General features: G+C 45.2%; 1 protein-coding gene across 1 annotated transcript in view; it reads right to left on the bottom strand.

The window, feature by feature from the left end:
- UGGT1 (UDP-glucose glycoprotein glucosyltransferase 1) overlaps positions 1–24,689 on the bottom strand; it is a 171,703-nt gene extending 147,014 nt beyond the window's left edge. The window contains exon 1 of the mRNA XM_038752651.1: positions 24,577–24,689. The gene's annotated coding sequence lies outside the window, so the exon portion shown is untranslated. The remainder of the gene's footprint in view (positions 1–24,576) is intronic.
- Between the last annotated feature and the right edge of the window lie 3,175 nt (positions 24,690–27,864).

Here is a 27,864-nt window from a genome sequence, read left to right as displayed (position 1 = left end):
CTATTGGTCAGATTCAACTAAATTCATTTCCTAAAAAGAACCTATTTCTGCAGATATCAAACAGAATGCACTACGGTGTGGATAGTTTGGCAGCCTTTATAAATGGACGCTGGGCAAGAACAGCAAAATTAATAAAAGTAAAAGGAATAAAAAATAGCAGTAACATTCATTCATTCAATCGTATTAACTGAGCACTTACTGTGTGCAGGGCACTGTACTAAGCGCTTGGGAAGTACAAGTTGGTGACATATAGACATGTATCCAACATGTACATATGTTTGTATGTATTTATTACTCTCTTTATTTTACTTGTACATATTTATTCTATTTATTTTATTCTATTAATATGGTGAACTCCAATCTTTCCATGCCATAATCCCTCCAAATTCATTTCAAATCAGAAGACCTTTATTGTATGTCATTTAGACAAAAAAAAAGAAGACTATTTCCTGCCTCATATACAAGATATACAGGAACACCTCCAAATAACAAAGCTGCTGTTTGATTCTATTGGTTAGATTCAACTAAATTCATTTCCTAAAAAGAACATATTTCTGCAAATATCAAACAGAATGTACTACGGTGTGGATAGTTCGGCAGCCTTTATAAATGGACACTGGGCAAGAACAGCAAAATTAATAAAAGTAAAAGGAATAAAAAATAGCAGTGACATTCATTCATTCAATCGTATTAATTGAGCACTTACTGTGTGCAGGGCACTGTACTAAGCGCTTGGGAAGTACAAGTTGGCGACATATAGACATGTATCCAACATGTACATATGTTTGTATGTATTTATTACTCTATTTCTTTATTTTACTTGTACATATTTATTCTATTTATTTTATTCTGTTAATATGGTGAACTCCAATCTTTCCATGCCATAGTCCCTCCAAATTCATTTCAAATCAGAAGACCTTTATTGTATGTCATTTAGAAAAAAAAAAAGAAGATTATTTCCTGCCTCATATACAGGATATATAGGAACACCTCCAAATAACAAAGCTGCTGTTTGATTCTATTGGTTAGATTCAACTAAATTCATTTCCTAAAAAGAACCTATTTCTGCAGATATCAAACAGAATGTACTACGGTGTGGATAGTTTGGCAGCCTTTATAAATGGACACTGGGCAAAAGCAGCAAAATTAATAAAAGTAAAAGGAATAAAAAATAGCAGTGACATTCATTCATTCAATCGTATTAATTGAGCACTTACTGTGTGCAGAGCACTGTACTAAGCGCTTGGGAAGTACAAGTTGGCAACATATAGCCATGTATCCAACATGTATATATGTTTGTATGTATTTATTACTCTATTTATTTCTTTATTTTACTTGTACATATTTATTCTATTTATTTTATTCTGTTAATATGGTAAACTCCAATCTTTCCATGCCATAGTCCCTCCAAATTCATTTCAAGTCAGAAGACCTTTATTGTAAGTCATTTAGAAAAAAAAAGAAGACTATTTCCTGCCTCATATACAAGATATACAGGAACACCTCCAAATAACAAAGCTGCTGTTTGATTCTATTGGTTAGATTCAACTAAATTCATTTCCTAAAAAGAACCTATTTCTGCAGATATCAAACAGAATGTACTACGGTGTGGATAGTTCAGCAGCCTTTATAAATGGACACTGGGCAAGAACAGCAAAATTAATAAAAGTAAAAGGAATAAAAAATAGCAGTACCATTCATTCAATCGTATTAATTGAGCACTTACTGTGTGCAGGGCACTGTACTAAGCGCTTGGGAAGTACAAGTTGGCGACATATGGACATGTATCCAACATGCATATGTTTGTATGTATTTATTACTCTATTTATTTCTTTATCTTACTTGTACATATTTATTCTATTTATTTTATTCTGTTAATATGGTAAACTCCAATCTTTCCATGCCATAGTCCCTCCAAATTCATTTCAAGTCAGAAGACCTTTATTGTATGTCATTTAAAAAAAAAGAAGACTATTTCCTGCCTCATATACAGGATATATAGGAACACCTCCAAATAACAAAGCTGCTGTTTGATTCTATTGGTTAGATTCAACTAAATTCATTTCCTAAAAAGAACCTATTTCTGCAGATATCAAACAGAATGCACTACGGTGTGGATAGTTTGGCAGCCTTTATAAATGGACACTGGGCAAAGGCAGCAAAATTAATAAAAGTAAAAGGAATAAAAAATAGCAGTAATATTCATTCATTCAATCGTATTAATTGAGCACTTACTGTGTGCAGGGCACTGTACTAAGCGCTTGGGAAGTACAAGTTGGCGACATGTCTCCCCCTTTAAGACTGTGAGCCCACTGTTGGGTAGGGACTGTCTCTATATGTTGCCAACTTGTACTTCCCAAGCGCTTAGTACAGTGCTCTGCACACAGTAAGCGCTCAATACGATTGATTGATTGATATAGACATGTATCCAACATTTATATATGTTTGTACGTATTTATTACTCTATTTTACTTGTACATATTTATTCTATTTATTTTATTCTGTTAATATGTTTTGTTTTGTTCTCTGTCAATATGTTTTGTTTTGTTGTCTGTCTCCCCCTTCTAGACTGTGAGCCCAATGTTGGGTAGGGACCGTCTCTATACGTTGCCAACTTGGACTTCCCAAGCACTTAGTACAGTGCTCTGCACACAGTAAGCGCTCAATAAATACGATTGAATGAATGAATGAATATAGAGACTAAAATATAATCTCCACACAAAAAAGGGAAGCAAAAGCTTAATCATGGTGGATTTGATTTAAATCACTGGGTTGGGAGCCTTATTCAATTACTGTCTTCTACAAATAATGTATTTTTCTTAATATAACCTTATATCACTCACAGCTCCACTATAGATGTCGCTTTCAGGAAGGACAAAATTCATTCTAAGGTAATGAGTCATTTGGGTTGGGATTTTCTTTTTCCAATATGTTATCTAATGTACATTAAACTACAATTTGGATATTTTAATGATCGAAACTAATTGAAGCCGGGACAGGAATATTCCAAGTTCCAAACCACCCATAATGAAAACAAGATAGGGATACGTTACACCTTTTGCTGAGATAACCCGGAAAACCAAAGTAACCCCATCATGCCCTCATCCCCAACCATCGTCCCTTAATAATGACGGTACTTGTTAAGCACTTACTATACGCCAGACACTGTACTAAGCCCTCTGGGGTGGATAAAAGCAAATCAGGTTGGGCAGAGTCCCAGTCCCACATGGGGCTCACAGTCTTAATCCCCATTTTACAGAGGAGGTAACTGAGGCACAGAGAAATCAAGTGATTTGCCCAGCAAATCAGGTTGGACAGAATCCCAGTCCCACATGGGGCTCACAGTCTTAATCCCCATTTTACAGAGGAGGTAACTGAGGCACAGAGAAATCAAGTGATTTGCCCAGCAAATCAGGTTGGACAGAGTCCCAGTCCCACGTGGGGATCACAGTCTTAATCCCCATTTTACAGAGGAGGTAATTGAGGCACAGAGAAATTAAGTGATTTGCCCAGCAAATCAGGTTGGACAGAGTCCCAGTCCCACATGGGGCTCACAGTCTTAATCCCCATTTTACAGAGGAGGTAACTGAGGCACAGAGAAATCAAGTGATTTGCCCAGCAAATCAGGTTGGACAGAGTCCCAGTCCCACATGGGGCTCACAGTCTTAATCCCCATTTTACAGAGGAGGTAATTGAGGCACAGAGAAATCAAGTGATTTGCCAAGCAAATCAGGTTGGACAGAGTCCCAGTCCCACATGGGGCTCACAGTCTTAATCCCCACTTTACAGAGGAGGTAACTGAGGCACAGAGAAATCAAGTGATTTGCCCAGCAAATCAGGTTGGACAGAGTCCCAGTCCCACATGGGGCTCACAGTCTTAATCCCCATTTTACAGAGGAGGTAACTGAGGCACAGAGAAATCAAGTGATTTGCCCAGCAAATCAGGTTGGACAGAGTCCCAGTCCCACGTGGGGATCACAGTCTTAATCCCCATTTTACAGAGGAGGTAACTGAGGCACAGAGAAATTAAGTGATTTGCCCAAAGTCACACAGATGATAAGTGGCGGAGCCGGGATTAGAACCTACGACCTCTGACTCCCAAGCCTGGGCTCTTTCCACTAAGCCACGAGCACCTACTATGTGCCGGGCACTGTTCTAAGCGCTGGGGTGGATACAAGCAAATAGGTCTGGATACAGTCCCTGTCCCATGTGGGGCTCACAACAATCCCTATTTTACAGGTGAGGCAACTGAGGCACAGAGAAGAGAAGTGACTTGCCCAAGGTCACACAGCAGACAAGTGGCAGAGCCGGGATTAGAACCTACGACCTTCTGACTCCTAAACCCGTGTGGCTTCCTAATTTATATCACGTAATATTCAGCCATTTACAAAATCACCAAATTTTCAAGGAATATAACCTCAATGTACCTTGGGGAATGTCTATATTTACTGGACCTTTGGGAATTCAACTGTCTGCAACTGACCATTTTTCATTTATCACCATCCTTCCTTCCCCACGGCTTTCAAACATACTCAAGTATCCCACAGCCAAAAAAAAAACAAAAAACAAAAAACCTCCCAGGACCTCGAGGATTTTTCTTTCTTTTTTTTCATCATCATCAATCGTATTTATTGAGTGCTTACTATGTGCAGAGCACTGTACTAAGCGCTTGGGAAGTACAAATTGGCAACATATAGAGACAGTCCCTACCCAACAGTGGATTCACAGTCTAAAAGGGGGAGTTATTCCTATTCCTATTTTTTTTCCTATTTGCATTTCTAGACTGTGAGCCCACCTTCTAGACTGTGAGCCCACTGTTGGGTAGGGACTGTCTCTATCTGTTGCCAGCTTGTACTTCCCAAGTGCTTAGTACAGTGCTCTGCACACAGTAAGCGCTCAATAAATACGATTGATTGATTGATTGATTAAGTGCTTATTACGTGCAAAGCACTGTTCTCAGTGCTGGGGTGGATACAAGATAACCAGAGCAAAGTCCCTGTCCCACTGGGGGCTCACGGTCTAAGTAGGGGGATGAACAGAAATGAAACCACCGCTTTACAGATGAACAGAAGTGACTAATCCAAGGCCACACCGCAGACAAGTGGCAGAGCCGAAATTAGAACCCAGGACCTGACTCTCAGTCCCAGGCTCTTTTCAATAGGCTGTGCTTTTTCTCGTCCTCCAGTGGCTGCGGCTTCCTCTAGTTATAATAATAATAACAATCATAATAACGGCATTTATTAAGCACTTACTATGTGCAAAGCACTGTTCTAAGCACTGGGGAGGCTACAAGGTGATCAGGTTGTCCCATGGGCGGCTCACGGTCTTGATCCCCATAGTACAGATGAGGGAACTGAGGCACAGAGAAGTTAAGTGACTTGCCCACAATTGGCAGAGCCGGGATTCAAACCCATGACCGCTGACTCCAAAGCCCAGGCTCTTTCTGCTGAGCCGTGCTGCTTCTCTAGTTATTAACCATCTCCCTTATACCATTCCTTTCCAAACACCACAAAGCAAGTCGCCTACACCCACAGAATTAATTAATTCAATCGTATTTATTGAGCACTTACTGTGTGCAGAGCACTGTACTAAGCGCTTGGGAAGTACAAGTTGGCAACATAGAGAGACGGTCCCTACCCAACAGTGGGCTCACAGTCTAGAAGGGGGAGACAGACAACAAAACCAAACATATTAACTAAATAAAATAGAATAGATATGTACAAGTAAAATAAATAAATACATAGAGTAATAAATCTGTACAAACATATATACATATATACAGGTGCTGTGGGGAAGGGAAGGAGGTAAGACGGGGGGATGGAAAGGGGGACGAGGGGGAGAGGAAGTCGGCAACATTCATTAATTCAATCGTATTTATTAATTAATTCAATTGTATTTATTAATTAATTCAATTGTATTTATTACAGAAGGATTGTGGCCTAGTAGATAGAGAATGGGCCTCAGAGTAAGAAAGACCAGCACAGGCCTGGGGGTCTAAAGGACCTGGGTTCTAATCCCAGCTCTGCCGCTTGCCTGCTACGTGACCTTGGGCAAGCCACTTCACTTCTCTGGACCTCTCAGTAAAATGGGGATTAGGACTGTGAGCCCCACGTGGGACAGGGACTGTGTCCAACCCGATTAGCTTGTATCTACCCCAGAGCACAGAGCAGTGCTTGACGCATAGTAAGCGCTTAAATATCATCATTATTATTATTACCCGAGTTCTAATCCAGGCTTCGCCACTTTGCTGTGTGACTCTGGGCAAGTCACAACTTCTCTGTGCCTCAGTTATCACATCTGTAAAATGCAGGTTAAGACTGTGAGCCCTATGTGGGACAGGGACTCTGCCCAACCAGATTTTCCTGCATCCACCCCAGTGCTTAGTACAGTGCCTAGCACACAGGAAGCGTTTAACAAACACCACTTTTATTCTAATATACTCACTGCTTCAACTTCCTCTCCCCCACTTCTCTCACTGATCCCCTCCAATCTGGCTCTGCCCCCTTCACTCCTTGGAGACAGCCCGCCTTCAGGTCACCAATGACCTCCTTCTTTGCCACGAGAAGCAGCGTGGCTCGGTGGAAAGAGCCCGGGCTTTGGAGTCAGAGGTCAGGGGTTCCAATCCCGGCTCCGCCGCTTGCCGGCTGTGTGACTTTGGGCCAGTCGCTTCACTTCTCTGGGCCTCAGTGACCTCATCTGTAAAACGGGGGTTAAGACTGTGAGCCCCACGTGGGGACAACCTGATTACCTCGTACCGACCCCAGCGCTTAAAACAGTGGTTGGCACATAGTAAGCGCTTAATAAATACCATTATTATTATTATGATTATTATTATTCTTTGCCAAACGCCGTGGCCTCGATTCCATCCTAATCTTCCTCAAACTCACAGATGCCTGAGATACTGTGGACCACCCGCTGTTGGAAACACTACCCAACCTTGGCTTCGGTGACACTGCCCTCTCTGGGCTCTCCTCCTTATCTCTCTGGACCCTCCGTCTCTTTGGCAGGCTTCTCCTCTGCCTCCCACCCTCTAACTGTGGGGGACCCCCAAGGCTCACGTCTGGGCCCCCTTACCATTCTCTATTTACAGTCAATCACTCCCTTGGTTTCAAACTACCACCTCGACACAAATGCTGCCCAAATAGACCTCTTCTAGACTGTGAGCCCACTGCTGGGTAGGGACTGTCTCTATATGTTGCCAGCTTGTACTTCCCAAGCGCTTAGTACAGTGCTCTGCACACAGTAAGTGCTCAATAAATACGATTGATTGATTACCTCTTTCTCTGCAGTCTCGCATTTCCTCCTGCCTTCACGACATCTCTACCTGGACGTCCCGCCAGCACCTCAGACTTGACACGTCCTAAATAGAACTCATCTTCCCACCCAAACCCTCTTCTCCCCACCGATTTTCCCATAATAATAATAATGATGATGGTATTTGTGAAGCGCTTACTATGTGCGAAGCACTGTTCTAAGCGCTGGGGAGGTCACAAGGTGATCAGGTTGTCCCACGGGGGGGGGGGGCTCACGGTTTTAATCCCCATTTTTACAGATGAGGGAACTGAAGCACAGAGAAGTTAAGTGACTGTAGACACCACCATCCCCCGGCCCGTCTCAGAAGCCATTAACCTTGGCATTATATTTGTCTCATCCCTCTCACTCAACGCACATGTTTAATCAGTCACCAAATCCTGTCGATTTTACCTTTACCGCACCTTTAGAATCTGCCCTTTCCTCTCCATCTAAATTGCTACCACACCGGTCCAAGTACTTCTACCTGTCTTTACTACATCAGCCTTCCCACTCTAGTCCGTACTTCGCTCCGCTGCCCCGATCATTTTCCTAAAACAAAACATTCAATCCATTTCCCCACTCCTCAAGGACCTTCAGTGGTTGCCCATCCATGTCTGCATCAGACAGAAACTCCCTACTGTCGGCTTTAAAGCAATCAGGTCAACCCCTCCTATGTTACCCCCACAATTTCCTACTACAACCCAAGCTTCAAGACTTTGCCAACTTACTCACTAAACCTCAATCTCATCTCTCTCGCCACCAAACCCTCGGCTATAGCATGGAATTCCCTCCCAGGTCATATGTGCCAGACCACCATTCTTCCCACCTTCAAATCCCACCTCCTCCAAGAGGCCTTCCCAGATTAAGCCCTCATTTCCCCTCCTCACCCTCCCTCCTGCTTCACCTACACACTTGGATCTACACGCCTTACGCACTTGACATTCACTCCCCCCAAGTCCCACAGCACTTGTGTATATATCGTTATACACTCTCATTTCCCCTACCTCTATCAATCAATCGTATTTATTGAGCGCTTACTGTGTGCAGAGACGGTAAGCTCATTGTGGGTAGAGAATGTGTCTGTTTATTGTTATATTGAACTCTCTCAAGTGCTTAGTTCAGTGCTCGGCAAACAGTAAGCGCTTAATAAGCACACTGTGCTTAAGCAGCACAGTCTTCTAGACTGTGAGCCCACTGTTGGGTAGGGACCGTCTCTATATGTTGCCAACTTGTACTTCCCAAGCGCTTAGTACAGTGCTCTGCACACATTAAGCACTCAATAAATATGATTGAATGAATGAATATTAAATATGACTGAATGGATGAATAGTACAGTGCTCTGCACACAGTAAGCACTCAATAAATATGATTGAATGAATGAATATTAAATATGACTGAATGGATGAATAGAACAGTGCTCTGCACACAGTAAGCACTCAATAAATACAATTGAATGAATAATAAATATGACAATGGATGAAACCTGTAATTTACTTTAATTTCTGTCTCCCCCTCTACACTGTAAACTCTTTGTGGGCAGGGATCGTGCCTATTAACTCTACTGTACTGTATTCTCCCAAGTGCTTAGAACAGTGCTCTGCACACAGTAAAGTGCTTGATTGATTAGGGCTATTTGGGAGGATTTTTTGCCATACTATACAATCTACAACATATTTTCAATACATATTTTTAATATAACACTATTAAGTAACCTTCTCCCGACACCGCACACTGCCGAGACAGAACGCAACCTGTGTCAGGAGAAACTGTTTTGCAAAAAGAAATTTCTGTTCTCTGCTCCCCCTCCAATCAATCAATCAATCGTATTTATTGAGCGCTTACTGTGTGCAGAGCACTGTACTAAGCGCTTGGGAAGTACAAGTTGGCAACATATAGAGACAGTCCCTACCCAACAGTGGGCTCACAGTCTAGAAGGGGGAGACAGAACAAAACCAAATATATTAACAAAATAAAATAAATAGAATAGATATGTACAAGCAAAATAGAGTAATAAATATGTACAAACATATATACATATGCTGTGGGGAAGGGAAGGAGGTAAGGCGGGGGGATGGAGAGGGGGACGAGGGGGAGAGGAAGTCGGCAACATTCATTAATTCAATCATATTTATTGAGCGCTTACTGTGTGCACAGCACTGGACTAAGCGCTTGGGAAGTACAAGTTGGCAACATATTCATTTATTCATTCAATCATATTTATTGAGCGCTTACTGTGTCCTCTAGACTGTAAGCCCAGTGTGCTCCGGGAACTCATCTGCCGACTCTGTCATTTCATACTGTCCCAAACGCTTGGTACAGTGCTCTGCACGCAGCAAGCGCTCAATAAATACCAAGGATGACAACAGCACGACAATCGAGGTGTGACAATTATAATGTAATCTTTCCAGATTCCAAAGGTCCTGCACCACAGATCTGACTACGCTAGACCCACTACTTACACAATTTAATGTCCACTTCACATTATAATAAGCTATGTACTTTGGTTCCTTTTTTAAGAGAATCTAAAATCGACTCCCCATCCAAAGCTACCGCCAATGATCATTTACCTTGATGAAATGCTTCACTTTGATAAACTATGTTACTTATGCAGGACCTACCTAAAATTCTGGCCGTGATGACACCTGAATAGCCGCTGGCGGGGACCACGTAATGTTCCACCTTGGGCCAGGGTGACCGAAGTAACTCTGATTAATTAATTCAATCATCATCAATCGTATTTATTGAGCGCTTACTGTGTGCAGGGCACTGGACTAAGCGCTTGGGAAGTACAAGTACAACATATAGAGACGGTCCCTACCCAACAGTGGGCTCACAGTCTAGAAGGGGGAGACAGAGAACAAAACCGAACATATTAACAAAATAAAATAAATACAATAGATATGTACAAGTTAAATAGAGTAATAAATATGTACAAGCATATATACATATATGCAGGTGCTGTGGGGAAGGGAAGGAGGTAAGACGCGGGGGGGATGGAGAGGGGGAGGAGGAGGAGAGGAAGTCAGCAACATTGATTAATTCAATCATATTTATTAATTCAATTGTATTTATTGAGCGCTTACTGTGTGCAGAGCACTGTACTAAGCGCTTGGGACGTACAAGTTGGCAACATCTAGAGACAGTCCCTACCCAACAGTGGGCTCACAGTCTCTGATGACAGCGGTGTAAAGACCTGCCTAGGGAAGCAAGGCGGCAGAACGGCCAAAGCCGGCTACCCGCCCACCCCCCTCCAAAACCACTATAACCAGCGCTTAGAACAGTGCTTTGCACATAGTAAGCGCTTAACAAATGCCATTATTATTATTATAACCGTAGGCCGTCGCTTCCAGTTTTCTCCTTGGAAGGGGAGGGGGTTTCAGGGTGACAGCTCACAAGTGACAACCATTGGCATCACAGCAGCAGTGGTGAAACTGAGGCAGAAGCTTCCTCCCTTTTTTTCCTGCTCACCTGCTAGTGATTCTCTCCTGCTATTGCCGTTTGGGGAGCGAGACTGGCTGTTTCCACCTGTGTTTGTGCCTCTTTCTGTTTTTCTCTTTCTATCTCTGCTTGCTTGTCTGTCTTCCCTGCCGATCACCCCCTGCGCCCTGGAGGGTCTTTTTGCCTTGCCCTGCCTCCGGAACTCGGGAAAATACAGATGGTTTTGCTTTCAGAACGAGCTAAGCAAATGTTTGAAGACATAAGAGCAGATGGGTAAGTCACCAAGTCTGTGGTCTACCGAGATAACATCTTTGCAAACAACGGTTTTGGAGATCAAAGGACACCCCAGTCCGAGAACTGAAACCCCAAGCTTCACCAAAGCCCACTGTTGGGTAGGGACTGTCTCTATATGTTGCCAACTTGGACTTCCCAAGCGCTTAGTACAGTGCTCTGCACACAGGAAGCGCTCAATAAATACGACTGAATGAATGAATGAATGATTAGGGGAGAAAGGAAGAGGAGGGGACAGGGTGGCAGATTGGGGACCCCCGCATTTGGCAGGAAATTTCCCCCCTCCTAGACTGTGAGCCCGTTGTTGGGTAGGGATCGTCTCTATAGGTTGCCAACTTGGACTTCCCAAGCGCTGAGAAGCAGCGTGGCTCAGTGGAAAAGAGCCCGGGCTTTGGAGTCAGAGGTCATGGGTTCAAATCCCGGCTCTGCCAACTGTCAGCTGTGTGACTTTGGGCAAGTCACTTAACTTCTCTGGGCCTCAGTTCCCTCATCTGTAAAATGTAAAAAGACTGTGAGCCCCCCGTGGGACAACCTGTAACCTCCCTAGCACTTAGAACAGTGCTTTGCACATAGTATGCACTTAATAAATGCCATCATGATCATTATTAGTAGTAGTAGAAGTACAGTGCTCTGCACATAGTAAGCCCTTAATAAATGCCATCATGATCATTATTAGTAGTAGTAGAAGTACAGTGCTCTGCACATAGTAAGCACTTAATAAATCAATCAATCGTATTTATTGAGCGCTTACTATGTGCAGAGCACTGTACTAAGCGCTTGAAATGCCATCATAAATGCCATCATGATCATTATTAGCAGTACTACAGTGTTCTGCACACAATAAGCGCTCAATAAATACGACTGAATGAATGAATGAATGAGGAGGGGAGGCCAGGTGATCCCAATAACTGTCCTCCTACCTGACTTAGTGTTGCTGCTAGGAGCAAGTCCCTACTTGGCTTCAAGACCAGGAGTGCCACGGAAAATCTCCAAGTTTCTCCATTCCCATCTTCCCCAACGCAGAACCAGGATTGGCGTGGGAGAAAAGGGAGCGATTCCAAAGGAGGGAGCTGAGTTACCGGGTTGGACCGCTCTCTTTCCGCTGGTCCCCTCTGCCCGACATTGAATGAGTCCAACTGGGCAGAGTGGCCTCGTCAATACTTCTTTTAATTCTCAAAGGCACCTCGGGGCACCTTGAGGGTCGGATTGATTCTCATCTATCGTCGCAGATTACATACCATGTTAATCCCCGTTCCACGATATTTGGGAACTTCAGCAAATCAGATTTCAATGATCTCGATGCAGGACTTTAGAATATCTTAATAGGATTAAAATGAACCCTTTAACATTTTACTCTTTTTGAATTGACTTCTACCCATCCTTAATGCGACATAATATAAAAAGAAATAGCTAGAAATCTTTTCCCAATTTAATTTTCCTCTCCTCTGTAATAAATCCTCACGCCCACTCCCAGGGGTGCACGGCCTGAATGGGTTTGTTACCATTAACAGGTTTTTTGGGCAGGAGGATACAGCCCCAGCCTAGGAGCCAGAAGGTCACGGGGTCTAATCCCTGGTCTGCCTACTTGTCGGTTGTGTGCCCCTGGGCAAGTCATTTCACTTCTCTGTGCCTCAGTTACCTCATCTGTAAAATGGGGACTGAGACCGTGAACCCCACATAGGCCAAGGGCTGTATCCAACTTGATTTGCTTGTATCCACCCCAGCGTTTAGTACAGTGCCTGGCACATAGCGCGTAACAAATATTATTAGAGAAGCAGCGTGGCTCAGTGGAAAGAGCACAGGCTTTCGAGTCAGAGGTCATGGGTTCAAATCCCACCTCCGCCAATTGTCAGCTGTGTGACTTTGGGCAGGTCACTTAACTTCTCTAGGCCTCAGTTCCTTCACCTGTAAAATGGGGATGAAGACTGTGAGCCCCCCCGAGGGACAACCTGATCACCTTGTAACCTCCTCAGCGCTTAGAACAGTGCGTTGCACAGAGTAAGCGCTTAACAAATGCCATCATCATCATCATCACCACAGGCCTGGAGTCTGAAGGTCTTGGGTTCTAATCCCAGCTCCACCACTTGTCTGCTGTGACCTTGGACAAGTCACTTCTCTGTGCCTCAATTCCCTCATCTGTAAAATGGGGATGAAGACTATGAGCCCTATGTAGAATAGTGCCTGGCGCATAGTAATAATAATAATAATGTTGGTATTTGTTAAGCGCTTACTGTGTGCAAAGCACTGTTCTAAGCGCTGGGGAGGTTACAAGGTGATCAGGTTGTCCCCCGGGGGGCTCACAGTCTTCATCCCCATTTTCCAGATGAGTCCACTGAGGCCCAGAGAATAATAATAATGTTGGCATTTGTTAAGCGCTTACTGTGTGCAAAGCACTGTTCTAAGCACTGGGGAGGTTACAAGGTGATGAGGTTGTCCCGCTTGGGGACACAGTCTTCATCCCCATTTTCCAGATGAGGGAACTGAGGCACAGAGAAGAGAAGTGACTGGCCCAAAGTCACACAGCTGACATCATCATCATCATCAACCGTATTTATTGAGCACTTACTATGTGCAGCGCCCTGTACTAAGCGCTTGGGAAGTACAAATTGGCAACATCTAGAGACAGTCCCTACCCAACAGTGGGCTCACAGTCTAAAAGGGGGAGACAGAGAACAAAACCAAACATACTAACAAAATAAAATAAATAGAATAGATATGTACAAGTAAAATAGAGTAATAAATATGTACAAACATATATATGTAGAAGCAGCGTGGCTCAGTGGAAAGAGCACGGGCTTTGGAGTCAGAAGTCATGGGTTCGAATCCCAGCTCCCCCACATGTCTGCTATGTGACCTTGGGCAAGTCACTTAACCTCTCTGAGCCTCAGTGACCTCATCTGTAAAATGGGGATTAGGACTGTGAGCCCCATGTGGGACAAACTGATCACCTTGTATCCCCCCCAGCGCTTAGAACAGTGCTTTGCACATAGTAAGCGCTTAACAAATGCCATTATTATTATTATTAAGGGGCAGCTTAAATACCATAATTATTATTATGATCATTATAACTGGCTCATTCTGCCCCGGGGCTTAAAAAAGAAGGAGAGTGGAGCCAAGATGGAGATTCCCTCACTTGCCATCTGCCAGCTGGGGCTTTAGCAGCCCGAGAAGGAGATGGGCGCAGGCTGGGGTCACCACCGTGCCAACTGGGCATAAGTCCGCTACCCTGCTCGTTCAAGCTCTCATCTTATCCCGCCTGGATTACTGCATCAGCCTTCTCTCTGATCTCCCATCCTCGTGTCTCTCTCCACTTCAATCCATACATCATGCTGCTGCCCGGATTATCTTTGTCCAGAAACGCTCTGGGCATATCACTCCCCTCCTCAAAAATCTCCAGTGGCTACCAATCAATCTGCGCATCAGGCAGAAACTCCTCACCCTGGGCTTCAAGGCTGTCCATCCCCTCGCCCCCTCCTACCTCACCTCCCTGGGCATATTTATTTTATTTTGTTAGTATGTTTGGTTTTGTTCTCTGTCTCCCCCTTTTAGACTGTGAGCCCACTGCTGGGTAGGGACTGTCTCTATATGTTGCCAATTTGTACTTCCCAAGCGCTTGGTACAGTGCTCTGCACATAGTAAGCGCTCAATAAATACGATTGATGATGATGATGATGATAAGCGGGGCTTGCGAGATCGAAGCCAGTGATGCCACAGAGCTTGGGTGGTCCTGCCGGGGCGGCAGCCAGGCAGGGGTGAGGCAATCAATCAATCATCAATCAATCAATCGCAAGCAGGCGGGAGCCCAGAGACGCTCACATCCGGGCCCCGTGTGGACCAGAAAAGGGGCACGGGAAGAGGAGCTCCTCCTGCTCCTTTTACTTCATCTTCTTTTCTCTCTTTCTTCTTCCCTTCTCTTCCTCCCTCTTCCTCCCTTTCTCTTCCCCCCTCCCTCCTCCACTTCTTCCTCCCCCGTCCCCTCAAACTTCCTCCCCCAGGTTTGCTCCCATACTTCAAATCAAAAGGTAACACCTCCAAATCAACCAATCGTATTTACTGAGCGCTTACCGTGTGCAGAGCACCGGACTAAGCGCTTGGGAAGTCCAAGTTGGCGACATATAGAGACGGTCCCTACCCAACAGCGGGCTCACAGTCTATCCCTGATACTATATAACCTATGTCAAAAGGTTCAGAAGTTAAGAAGTCACAGGAGGCTCATCAATCCAACGCTTTTTCATTTGATCACGGCCGGAGCAGGGGTCATAAGCTTAATATTCAGCATTTAGGGAAAGGCGGTGGAGCTGGAATTAAGACACCTGCCTTTTAGCTCCAGTTCTGTGCAAGATTTGCACTGGTCCTAGACAAGTCATTAGGCCTCTGAGTTTTCTTATCTGCAAAAAGAGAACAAAACTTCTCGGGCCCATTCAATTTGAGGATTATTAAAAAAATGCTGTACAATGATCAATCATTGTGCAGAGCTCGATACTAACCGCTTGGGAAAGTACGCTACAACGGAGCTCGTAGTCACATTCCCTGCCCACAACGGGCTCACACTCTAGAGGAGGCGACAGACATTAATATAAATTATACAGAAATGCACAGATGAGAGAACTGAGGCCCGGAGAAGCTAAGTGACTCGCCCAACGTCACATGGCTGACAAATGGTGGAGTCGGGATTTGAATCCATGACCTGCGACTCCAAAGCCTGGGCTCCTTCCAATGAGCCACGCTGCTCCTCTATGTGGGTAGGTGGGTTGAATGCGAGGGATGAGTCGATGCCAAGGTTATGGGCTTCTGAGACAAGGAGGATGGTGGTGTTGCCTACAGGGATGGGAAAGTCAAGAAGAGAACAGGGTTTGGGTGGAAGATGAGAAGCTCTGTTTTGAACATGTCAAGTTGGAGGTGTCCTGTTGGTGATGCCCTGAAGGCAGGAGGAAATGCAGAAGCAGCGTGGCTCAGTGGAAAGAGCCAGGCTTTGGAGTCAGAGGTCATGGGTTCAAATCCCGACTCCGCCAATTGTCAGCTGGGTGACTTTGGGCAAGTCACTTCACTTCTCTGGGCCTCCATTACCTCATCTGCAAAATGGGGGTGAAGCCTGTGAGCTCTCCATGGGACAACCTGATCACCTTGCAATCTCCCCAGCTCTTAGAACAGTGCTTCGCACGTAGTAAGCGCTTAATAAATGCCATCATTAAGACTGCAGAGAGGTCAGGGCTGGAGAGGTAGATTTGGAAATCAACTGTGTAGAGACGATAGGTGAAGTCGTGGGAACGAGCGAGTTCTCCAAGAGAGTGGGTGTAGACGGGGGGCTCTATAGGACCCCAACCTGTGCCCAGCTCCTGCTCAGGCTGCAGGGACCCCAGCCCCAGCTGGCAGGTGGGAGGAGATTGGGGCCTCCATCTCATTCAGTGCTTAGAACAGTGCTTTGCACACAGTAAGCGCTTAACAAATATCATTATTATTATTATTATTGTTATTATTATTATTATTATTATTATTATTGTTATTATTCCGCCTCTCATTCCTTTTCAAGCCCAAAGGCAGGGTGAACTAGTTACGACGGTCAGCCAGTCAATCGTATATACTGACCACTTACTGTGTGCAGAGCACTATACTAAGCACCTGGAAGAGTACAATATAACAATATACGTTGCCAACTTGTACTTCCCAAGCGCTTAGTACAGTGCTCTGCGCACAGTAAGCGCTCAATAAATACGATTGAATGAATATCCTAGACAGAGCTCACCTCCTCCAGGAGGCCTTCCCAGACTGAGCCCCCTTTTTCCTCTCCTCAATCAATCAATCAATCGTATTTATTGAGCGCTTACTGTGTGCAGAGCACTGTACTAAGCGCTTGGGAAGTGCAAGTTGGCAACATATAGAGACAGTCCCTACCCAACAGTGGGCTCACCGTCTAGAAGTCCACCCCATCCCCCCGGCCCGACCTCCTTCCCCTCCCCACAGCACCTGTATATATGTTTGTACAGATTTATTACTCTATTTTACTTGTACATATTTACTATTCTATTTATTTTGTCAATGATGTGCATCTAGCTTTATCTCTGGTTATTCTGATGACTTGACACCTGTCCACATGTTTTGCTGTCTGTCTCCCCCTTCTAGACCGTGAGCCCACTGTTGGGTAGGGACCGTCTCTATGTGTTGCCGACTTGGATTTCCCAAGCGCTTAGTACAGTGCTCTGCACAAAGTAAATGCTCAATAAATATGATTGAATGAATGAATGCTGCCGACTTGTACTTCCCAAGCACCTGGTACAGTGCTCTGCACACAGTAAGCACTCAATAAATATAACTGAATGAATGAATCTAGCTCTATCTCTATTTATTCTGATGACTTGACACCCGTCCACATGTTCTGTTTTGTTGTCTGTCTCCCACTTCTGGACTGTGAGCCCGCTGTTGGGTAGGGACCGTCTCTATATGTTGCCGACTTGGACTTCCCAAGCGCTTAGTACAGTGCTCTGCACACAGTAAGCGCTCAATAAATACGACTGAATGAATGAATGAATCTACCTTTATCTCTCTTTATTCTGATGACTTGACACCTGTCCACATGTTCTGTTTTGTTGTCTGTCTCCCTCTTCTAGACTGTTGGGTAGGGACCGTCTCTATACGTTGCCAACTTGTACTTCCCAAGCGCTTAGTACAGTGCTCTGCACACAGTAAGCACTCAATAAATATGATTGAGTGAATGAATGAATGAACATATTCCCTGCCTACAGGGAGCTTACAGTCTAGAGGGGGAGACGGACGTTAATATAAATAAGATGGCAGTACATAAGTGCTGAGTATCTATTGTACTTTACTTAGTTAATCTGTTTTGTTTTGTTCTCTGTCTCCCCCTTCTAGACTGTGGGGTAGGGACCGTCTCTATATGTTGCCAACTTGTACTTCCCAAGCGCTTAGTAGTGCTCTGCACACAGTAAGCGCTTAATAAATACGACTGATTGACTGATTGATTGCGGGGGGTGGGGAGGGATAAATAAAGGGAGCAAGTCGGGGCAACGCACAAGGGAGTGGGAGAAGAGAAGGGCTTAGTCAGGGAATCAATCAATCGTATTTATTGAGCGCTTACTGTGTGCAGAGCACTGTACTAAGCGCTTGGGAAGGACAAGTTGGCAACATATAGAGACAGACCCTACCCAACATGGGCTCACAGTCTAGAAGGGGGAGACAGAGAACAAAACCAAACATACTAACAAAGTAAAATAAATAGAATAGATATGTACAAGTAAAATAAATTGGAGGAGATGTGCCCTCAATAAAACTTTGAAGGTGGAGAGAGAAACTGCTGGATAAGAAGAGGGAGGATTTTCCAGGCCAGACGCAGGAGGTGGACAAGAGGTAGACGGGATCGAGGTACAGTGAGAAAATTAGCATCGGCGGAGCAAAGTGTGCGGGCTGGGTTGTAGTAGGAGAGTAGCAAGGTGAGGTAGAAGGAGGCAAGGTAATTGGGTGTTTTAAAGTCGACAGTAAGGAGTTTCTGTTTGATGTGGAGGTTCTTGAGGTATGAGGTGACACGGACTGAACATTTTTGTAGAAAAATCAGCCAGGCAGCAAAGTATGAATTGGCCCATCTGCACAATGTCCTCAAACGATAAAGGATTTAGCACACGGCCGCTTTTGTAGAGTTGGGAAATCGTCTCCCCAGAGTTCGGTGTTTCAATGCTTAGTAGAGTGCTCTGCACACAGTAATCGCTCAGTAAATACGACTGAATGAATGAATGCTTCCAATTAGTCAGGAAACGGGCCTACTGACTAAATCTGTTATACTGCACTCTCCAAAGCGCTTAGTACGTTGTTCTCTATACAGTAAGTTGGAATTGGGAAGAGGCAGGAGGCAGGGAGGTCAGCAAGGAGGCTGAAACAGTAATCAAGGCAGAAGAGGGCAAGTGCTTGGACTAATGTGGAAGCAGTTCGGATGGAGAGGAGAGGGCGGATTTTAGCGGTGTTGTGACTGTCGAACCAAAAGGAATTAGTAACGGATTGACTATGTGGTTTGAACGGCACAGAAGAGTCAAGGATAAGGCCGTGGTTTTGGACCTGTAAGACAGGAAGGTTGGTGGTTGGCTGTATATATGTATATATGTTTGTACATATTTATTACTCTATTTATTTATTTTGCTTGTGCATATCTATTCTATTTATTTTATTTTGTTAGTACGTTTGGTTTTGTTCTCTGTCTCCCCCTTTTAGACTGTGAGCCCACTGTTGGGTAGGGACTGTCTCTATATGTTGCCGACTTGTACTTCCCAAGCGCTTAGTACAGTGCTCTGCACACGGTAAGCGCTCAATACGATTGATTGATTGATTGATTGATTGGTGCTCTCTACAGCGACAGGAAAGTCAGGGGAAGGACAGGATTTGGGGGGAAGACAAAGTTCTGTTTTAGACTGTTAAGTTTGAGGTGACGGATGTTTTTGAGGCAGGAGGAAATAGGAGACCGCAAGGAGGGAAAGTTATGCTTATAGTTATGATACTCCCCCCTGCCCCAAAAACCTGTTAATAATAACAAACTCATACAGGCCATGACCCACCCGGTCCCCTTCATGTGGGTGTACGGATTTATTACAGGAGGGGAGCAAAATTGAATGCTGAGGAAGTTTCAAAGCTATTTCTTAAAAACGTTTAGTGCATCTTCAAGAGTTAGTTACAGAAATAAAATAATAATTTTGGTATTTGTTAAGCGCTTACTACGGGCCAAGCACTGTTCCCCCTCGTCTCCCTCTCCATCCCCCCCGTCTTACCTCCTTCCCTTCCCCACAGCACCTGTATATATGTATATATGGTTGTACGTATTTATTACTCTATTTATTTATTTATTTATTTTACTTGTACATATCTATCCTATTTATTTTATTAGTATGTTTGGTTTTGTTCTCTGTCTCCCCCTTTTAGACTGTGAGCCCACTGTTGGGTAGGGACTGTCTCTATATGTTGCCAATTTGTACTTCCCAAGCGCTTAGTACAGTGCTCTGCACATAGTAAGCGCTCAATAAATACGATTGATGATGATGATGATGATGTTCTAAGTGCTGGAGAGAATACAAGGTGATCAGGTTGTCCCACGTGGGGCTTACAATCTTAATTCTCATTTTACAGATGAGGTAACTGAGGCACAGAGAAGTTGACTTGCCCAAAGTCGCACGGCTGACAAGCGGCAGAGCCGGGATTCGAACCCATGACCTCTGACTCCCAAGCCCGGGCTCTTTCCACTGAGCCACGCTGCTTCTCTTACATCATAGTTATCGGAATGGAGTGCAGGCTTCCCACTTGACTACTGTCACGGCTTGCTTCCGAAAAGCGGAAGCAGTTCAATTTTATTAAGCTAAATAAACAAACTGTTTTACAACTGCCTCTAAGTCATTGGGAAAAAAACGGAACCAAAGGGAAATCGCACTGGAATTTTCCTGAATGGCATCTGTATTACTTTCACACTTGGAAAAACCCTCACAAGCAATGGTCTGTCCACAGTAACCTTTGTATTTCAGGCCTAGATCAATCAATCGTATTTATTGAGCGCTTACTGTGTGCAGAGCACTGTACTAAGCGCTTGGGAAGCACAAGTTGGTAACATAAAGAGACGGTCCCTACCCAACAGTGGGCTCAATCAATCAATATACTGTATATATTGATACAATCTCACTGTATAGAGAGCACTGTACTAGATGATGCGGGTTAAAATACCTGGAGTTTATATAGTAAACCTAAATGTTCACATTTTTGAGGCGACACTAAACATTTTTAAGAAAAGGAACCTTTTACATCCTGCTAGCAAAAAGCACCTAGAATTCTTTATTTAAAAAAAAAAATGGCATTTGTTAGGGATTTACTGTGTGCCAGGCACTGTTCCTATCAGAATATAGCAATTCACACTGAATATACCGGAGGTAAGTCAAGGGACTTTAAAAGGAGAGGGAAATGTCTCAAGCATTTTTAAGCTGAGTTCCAGAAAGTCCAGTTTGGACCGCAGAACTGACAATATATATCTTGAGTTTTTGCCAGGACACTGCATTACCAAAAAAAAATGAAACGGCAACCAACTGCCACCTAAAAATACCCTTGGATAAATGAAAATCAATATATACCACACATTCTTAACCAAAACCTCATCCTGCCAAAGGATCGAGACCTTCCTTAGCCAAGACCCTGCCCCTCGGTGAGGTTTAACCTTTTGGTAATCCGCTTTTCCAATGTTTTTCGTGAAGATTTGTACAAAACTGAACCCGCCCTACGCTGTTTTTAATTTGAGTTTTCCGGCCGGGAGTCTCGCCGACATGATAATGCCGCCAGCAATGTTGCCCCGGCCCTTTCCTGACTTGATTCCCAGAAAGCAATTCCCGGAGCTGCCCATTCCTCCCAACCTCCCTGCCACAGAGAAGGGGGCAGACCTGGCCATGTCCATTTTGCAGATGGAGAAACTGAGGCTGGCCTGGGTGACCTAAGAGAGACAGGTAACATAACAGCGCTCAGAACAGTGCTTTGCACATAGTAGGCGCTTAATACATGCCATCACCATTATTATTACAACCCCCTTGGCCCGAAGCAGAGCCCATCATTCAGCCTTTCTCCAGCCGGTTCGGGGAACGATGACACCCGCTTTCCCGACGGGTAAACTGAGTCACACGGCTTGGGACGAAACCGGGAAATCGGGAGTCCTGAGTGGAGGCCTTACTGAACGCTTACCGGGTGCCGGGCACTGTACTAGGCGGCGGGAAGCAGCGTGGCCTAGTGGAAAGAGCCCGGGCTTGGGAGTCAGAGGACGTGGGTTCTAATCCCGGCCTCCGCCACTTGCCTGCTGTGTGACTTCGGGCCAGCCACTTCACTTCTCTGGGCCTCAGTCCCCTCATCTGGAAAATGGGGATGAAGACTGCGAGCTCCACGTGGGACGACCTGATGACCTAGTTTCTACCCAACTGTGTGCTTACTGTGTGCTACTTGTACATATCTATTCTATTTATTTTATTTTGTTAATATGTTTGGTTTTGTTGTCTGTCTCCCCCTTCTAGACTGTGAGCCCACTGTTGGGTAGGGACCGTCTCTATATGTTTCCAACTTGTACTTCCCAAGCGCTTAGTACAGTGCTCTGCACACAGTAAGCGCTCAATAAATATGATTGATTGATTGCGGGGCACTGTACCAAGCGCTTGGGAAGTACAAGTTGGGAAATAAGTAAAATGAACAGAAAGTGCTTAACAAATGCCATCATTATTTTAATTATTGTTGCCGACTTGTACTTCCCAAGCGCTTAGCCCAGTGCTTCGCACACAGTAAGCGCTCAATCAATACGATTGAATGACTGACTGAATGAAATCAATCGTATTAATTGAGCGCTTACTGTGTGCGGAGCACTGCACTAAGCGCTTGGGAAGTACAAGTTGGGAAATAAGTAAAAATGAACAGAAAGCGCTTAACAAATGCCATCATTATTATTATTATTAGGTTGCCGACTTGTACTTCCCAAGCGCTTAGTCCAGTGCTCCGTACACAGTAAGTGCTCAATCAATACGATTGAATGAATGACTGAATGAAATCAATCGTATTGATTGAGCGCTTACCGTGTGCGGAGCACTGGACTAAGCGCTTGGGAAGTACAAGTCAATCAATCAACCAATCAATCGTATTTATTGAGCGCTTACTGTGTGCAGAGCACTGTACTAAGCGCTTGGGAAGTACAAGTTGGCAACATATAGAGACAGTCCCTACCCAACAGTGGGCTCACAGTCTAGAAGGGGGAGACAGAGAACAAAACCAAACATATTAACAAAATAAAATAAATAGAATAGATATGTACATGTAAAATAAATAAAGAGTGTAATAAATATGTACCAACATATATACATACATACAGGTGCTGTGGGAAAGGGAAGGAGGTAAGACGTGGGGGGGGAATGGAGAGGGGGATGAGGGGGAGAGAAAGTCGACAACATGCATGAATTCAATCGTATTTATTGAGCGCTTACTGTGTGCAGAGCACTGTACTAAGCGCTTGGGAAGTACAAGTACAACGTATAGAGACGGTCCCTACCCAACAGTGGGCTCACAGTCTAGAAGGGGGAGACAGAGAACAAAACCGAACATATTAACAAAATAAAATAAACAGAATAGATATGTACAAGTTAAATAAATAGAGTAATAAATATGTACAAGCATATATACATATATGCAGGTGCTGCGGGGAAGGGAAGGAGGTAAGACGCGGGGGGGATGGAGAGGGGGAGGAGGAGGAGAGGAAGTCGGCAACATTGATTAATTCAATCGTATTTATTAATTAATTCAATCGTATTTATTGAGCGCTTACTGTGTGCAGAGCACTGTACTAAGCGCTTGGGAAGTCCAAGTTGGCAACATCTAGAGACAGTCCCTACCCCACAGTGGGCTCACAGTCTAGAAGGGGGAGACAGAGAACAAAACCAAACATATTAACAAAATAAAATAAATAGAATAGATATGTACATGTAAAATAGAGTAATAAATCTGTACAAACATATATACATATATACAGGTGCTGTGGAGAAGGGAAGGAGGTAAGACGGGGAGGAGGGGGAGAGGAAGTCGGCAACATTCATTAATTCAATCGTATTTATTGAGCGCTTACTGTGTGCAGAGCACTGTACTAAGCGCTTGGGAAGTACAAATTGGCAACATATAGAGACGGTCCCTACCCAACAGTGGGCTCACAGTCTAGAGGGGGGAGACAGAGAACAAAACCAAACATATTAACAAAATAAAATAAATAGAATAAGTATGTACAAATAAAATACAGTAATAAATCTGCAGAAACATATATCCATATATACAGGTGCTGTGGGGAAGGGAAGGAGGTAAGACGCGGGGATGGGGACGAAGGGGAGAGGAAGTCGGCAACATTCATTCATTCAATCGTATTTATTGAGCGCTTACTGTGTGCAGTGCACTGGACTAAGCGCTTGGGAAGTACAAGTTGGTAACATATTCATTCATTCAATCGTATTTATTGAGCGCTTACTGTGTGCAGAGCACTGGACTGAGCGCTTGGGAAGTCCAAGTTGGCAACACATTCATTCATTCAATCGTATTTATTCATCATCATCAATCGTATTTATTGAGCGCTTACTATGTGCAGAGCACTGTACTAAGCGCTTGGGAAGTACAAATTGGCAACATAGAGAGACGGTCCCTACCCAACAGTGGGCTCACAGTCTAAAAGGGGGGGACAGAGAACAAAACCAAACATACTAACAAAATAAAATAAATAGAATAGATATGAACAAATAAAATAAATAGAGTAATAAATATGTACAAACATATATACACATATATATTTATTGCGCGCTTACTGCCAGGCGCTGTACTAAGCACTGGGGTAAATACAAACTAATTAGGTTGGACACAGTCCATGTTCATTCATTCAATCGTATTTATTGAGCGCTTACTGTGTGCAGAGCACTGGACTAAGCGCTTGGGAAGTCCAAGTTGGCAACATATTCATTCATTCATTCAATCGTATTGATTGAGCGCAATGGCAGCCGCCCAACCCTTCCTCCCTCGGCTTACCCGGACCGGCGGGGAGGAAGGAGGAGATGGCGGAGAGGAGGGGAGGTCGAGGCAAAGATGGCTTCGTGTCTCCTCAGGGCGACCGAAGGGCTCCCTTCCTGCCCGTGATGGCGGGCCTGAGTAGGCCGCAGTAAGCCATGAGCAAGAGTCCGGGTGGGCGGCCCCACTTCCGGTGGGGCGCTGATGGCGGCCTGACCACTTCCGCCCCGCCGCCATCTTGAACCGACGCCTCCTTCCCCTTCGCCCGCGCTGTTTCAAACTCCACCCTCGTTGTTGTGGGCTGTCTTGCCTTCCCTCAGAGTCAAGAGCCACTCTGTTATGATAATAATCACGATGGTATTTGTTAAGCGCTTACTAGGTGCAAAGCACTGTCCTAAGCTCTGGGGGGGATACAAGGTGATCAGGTTGTCCCACAGGGAGCTCCCAGTCTTAATCCCCAGTTTACAGCTGAGGTAACTGAGGCCCAGAGAAGTTAAGTGGTTTGCCCAAGGTCACACAGCTGACAAGTGGCAGAGCTGGGATTCGAACCCATGACCTCTGACTCCCGAGCCCGGGCTCTTTCCACTGAGCCACACTGCTTCTCTATCTACTTGACATATATAATAATGATAATAATGGCATGTATTAAGCGCTTACCATGTGCAAAGCACTGTTCTACGAGCTTGGGAGGTTACAAGGTATTCAGGTTGTCCCAATCAATCAATCGCATTTATTGAGCGCTTACTGTGTGCAGAGCACTGTACTAAGAGCCTGGGAAGTATACAGAGGAGCTCACAGTCTTAATCCCCAGTTTGCAGATGAGGCAACTGAGGCCCAGAGAAGTGAAGTGACTTTGTCCAAGGTCACACAGCTGACAAGTGGCAGAGCCCTGGGATTCGAACCCGTGACCTGTGACTCCCAAGCTCGGGCTCTTTCCACTGAGCCACGCTGCTTCTCTATCTACATTGACGTATAGAATAATGATAATAATGGCATTTATTAAGCGCTTACTATGTGCAAAGCACTGTTCTAAGCACTGGGGAGTTTACAAGGTGATCAGGTTGTCCCACGCAGGGCTCCCAGTCTTAATCCCCAGTTTACAGATGAGACAACTGAGGCCCAGAGAAGTATAGTGGCTTGCCCAAGGTCACACAGCTGACAAGTGGCAGAGCTGGGATTCGAACCCGTGACCTCTGACTCCCAAGCCCGGGCTCTTTCCACTGAGCCACGCTGCTTCTCTATCTACATTGACGTATATAATAATGATAATAATGGCATTTATTAAGCGCTTACTATGTGCAAAGCACTGTTCTAAGAGCTGGGGAGGTTACAAGGTATTCAGGTTGTCCCAATCAATCAATCGCATTTATTGAGCGCTTACTGTGTGCAGAGCACTGTACTAAGCGCTTGGGAAGTATACAGAGGAGCTCACCGTCTTCTTAATCCCCAGTTTACAGATGAGGTAACTGAGGCCCAATCAATCAATCAATCAATCAATCGTATTTATTGAGCGCTTACTATGTGCAGAGCACTGTACTAAGCGCTTGGGAAGTACAAATTGGCATCACATAGAGACAGTCCCTACCCAACAGTGGGCTCACAGTCTAAAAGGGGGAGACAGAGAACTGAACCAAACATACCAACAAAATAAAATAAGTAGGATAGAAATGTACAAGTAAAATAAATAAATAAATAGAGTAATAAATATGTACAACCATATATACATATATACAGGTGCTGTGGGGAAGGGAAGGAGGTAAGACGGGGGGATGGAGAGGGGGACGAGGGGGAGAGAAAAGAAGGGGCTCAGTCTGGGAAGGCCTCCTGGAGGAGGTGAGCTCTCAGCAGGGCCTTGAAGGGAGGAAGAGAGCTAGCTTGGCGGAGGGGCAGAGGGAGAGAGGGCATTCCAGGCCCGCGGGATGACGTGGGCCGGGGGTCGATGGCGGGACAGGCGAGAGCGAGGTACAGTGAGGAGATTAGTGGTGGAGGAGCGGAGGGTGCGGGCTGGGCAGTAGAAGGAGAGAAGGGAGGTGAGGTAGGAGGGGGCGAGGGGATGGACAGCCTTGAAGCCCAGGGTGAGGAGTCTCTGCCTGATGCGCAGATTGATCGGTAGCCATTGGAGGTTTTTGAGGAGGGGAGTAATATGTCCAGAGCGTTTCTGGACAAAGATAATCCGGGCAGCAGCATGAAGTATGGATTGAAGTGGAGAGAGACACGAGGATGGGAGATCAGAGAGAAGGCTGGTGCAGTAGTCCAGACGGGATAGGATGAGAGCTTGAATTAGCAGGGTAGCGGTTTGGATGGAGAGGAAAGGGCGGATCTTGGCAATGTTGCGGAGCTGAGACCGGCAGGTTTTGGTGACGGCTTGGATGTGAGGGGTGAATGAGAGAGCAGGGTCGAGGATGACACCAAGGTTGCGGGCTTGTGAGACGGGAAGGATGGTAGTGCCGTCAACAGAGATGGGAAAGTCAGGGAGAGGACAAGGTTTGGGAGGGAAGACAAGGAGCTCAGTCTTCGACATGTTGAGCTTTAGGTGGCGGGCGGACATCCAGATGGAGATGTCCTGAAGGCAGGAGGAGATGCGAGCCTGGAGGGAGGGGGAGAGAGCAGGGGCAGAGATGGAGATCTGGGTGTCATCAGCGTAGAGATGATAGTTGAAGCCGTGGGAGCGAATGAGGTCACCAAGGGAGTGAGTGTAGATTGAGAACAGAAGGGGACCAAGCACTGAACCTTGGGGAACCCCCACAGTAAGAGGATGGGAGGGGGAGGAGGAGCCTGCAAAAGAGACTGAGAAAGAACGGCCGGAGAGATAAGAGGAGAACCAGGAGAGGACGGAGTCTGTGAAGCCAAGGTCAGATAACGTGTTGAGGAGAAGGGGGTGGTCCACAGTGTCAAAGGCAGCTGAGAGGTCGAGGAGGATTAGGACAGAGTATGAGCCGTTGGCCCAGAGAAGTGAAGTGACTTTGTCCAAGGTCACACAGCTGACAAGTGGCAGAGCCCTGGGATTCGAACCCGTGACCTCTGACTCCCAAGCCCGGGCTCTTTCCACTGAGCCACAATGCTTCTCTATCTACATTGACATATATAATAATGATAATAATGGCCTTTATTAAGCGCTTACTATGTGCAAAGCACTGTTCTAAGAGCTGGGGAGTTTACAAGGTATTCAGGTTGTCCCACGCAGGGCTCCCAGTCTTAATCCCCAGTTTACAGATGAGGCAACTGAGGCCCAGAGAAGTATAGTGGTTTGCCCAAGGTCACACAGCTGACAAGTGGCAGAGCTGGGATTCGAACCCGTGACCTCTGGCT

This window comes from Tachyglossus aculeatus, chromosome 1 (genome assembly GCF_015852505.1).
Source record: "Tachyglossus aculeatus isolate mTacAcu1 chromosome 1, mTacAcu1.pri, whole genome shotgun sequence".
In the NCBI taxonomy this organism is placed as follows: domain Eukaryota; kingdom Metazoa; phylum Chordata; class Mammalia; order Monotremata; family Tachyglossidae; genus Tachyglossus; species Tachyglossus aculeatus.
Note: the sequence above shows the minus strand (reverse complement) of the source record. Positions and strands in the feature narration are given on the sequence as shown.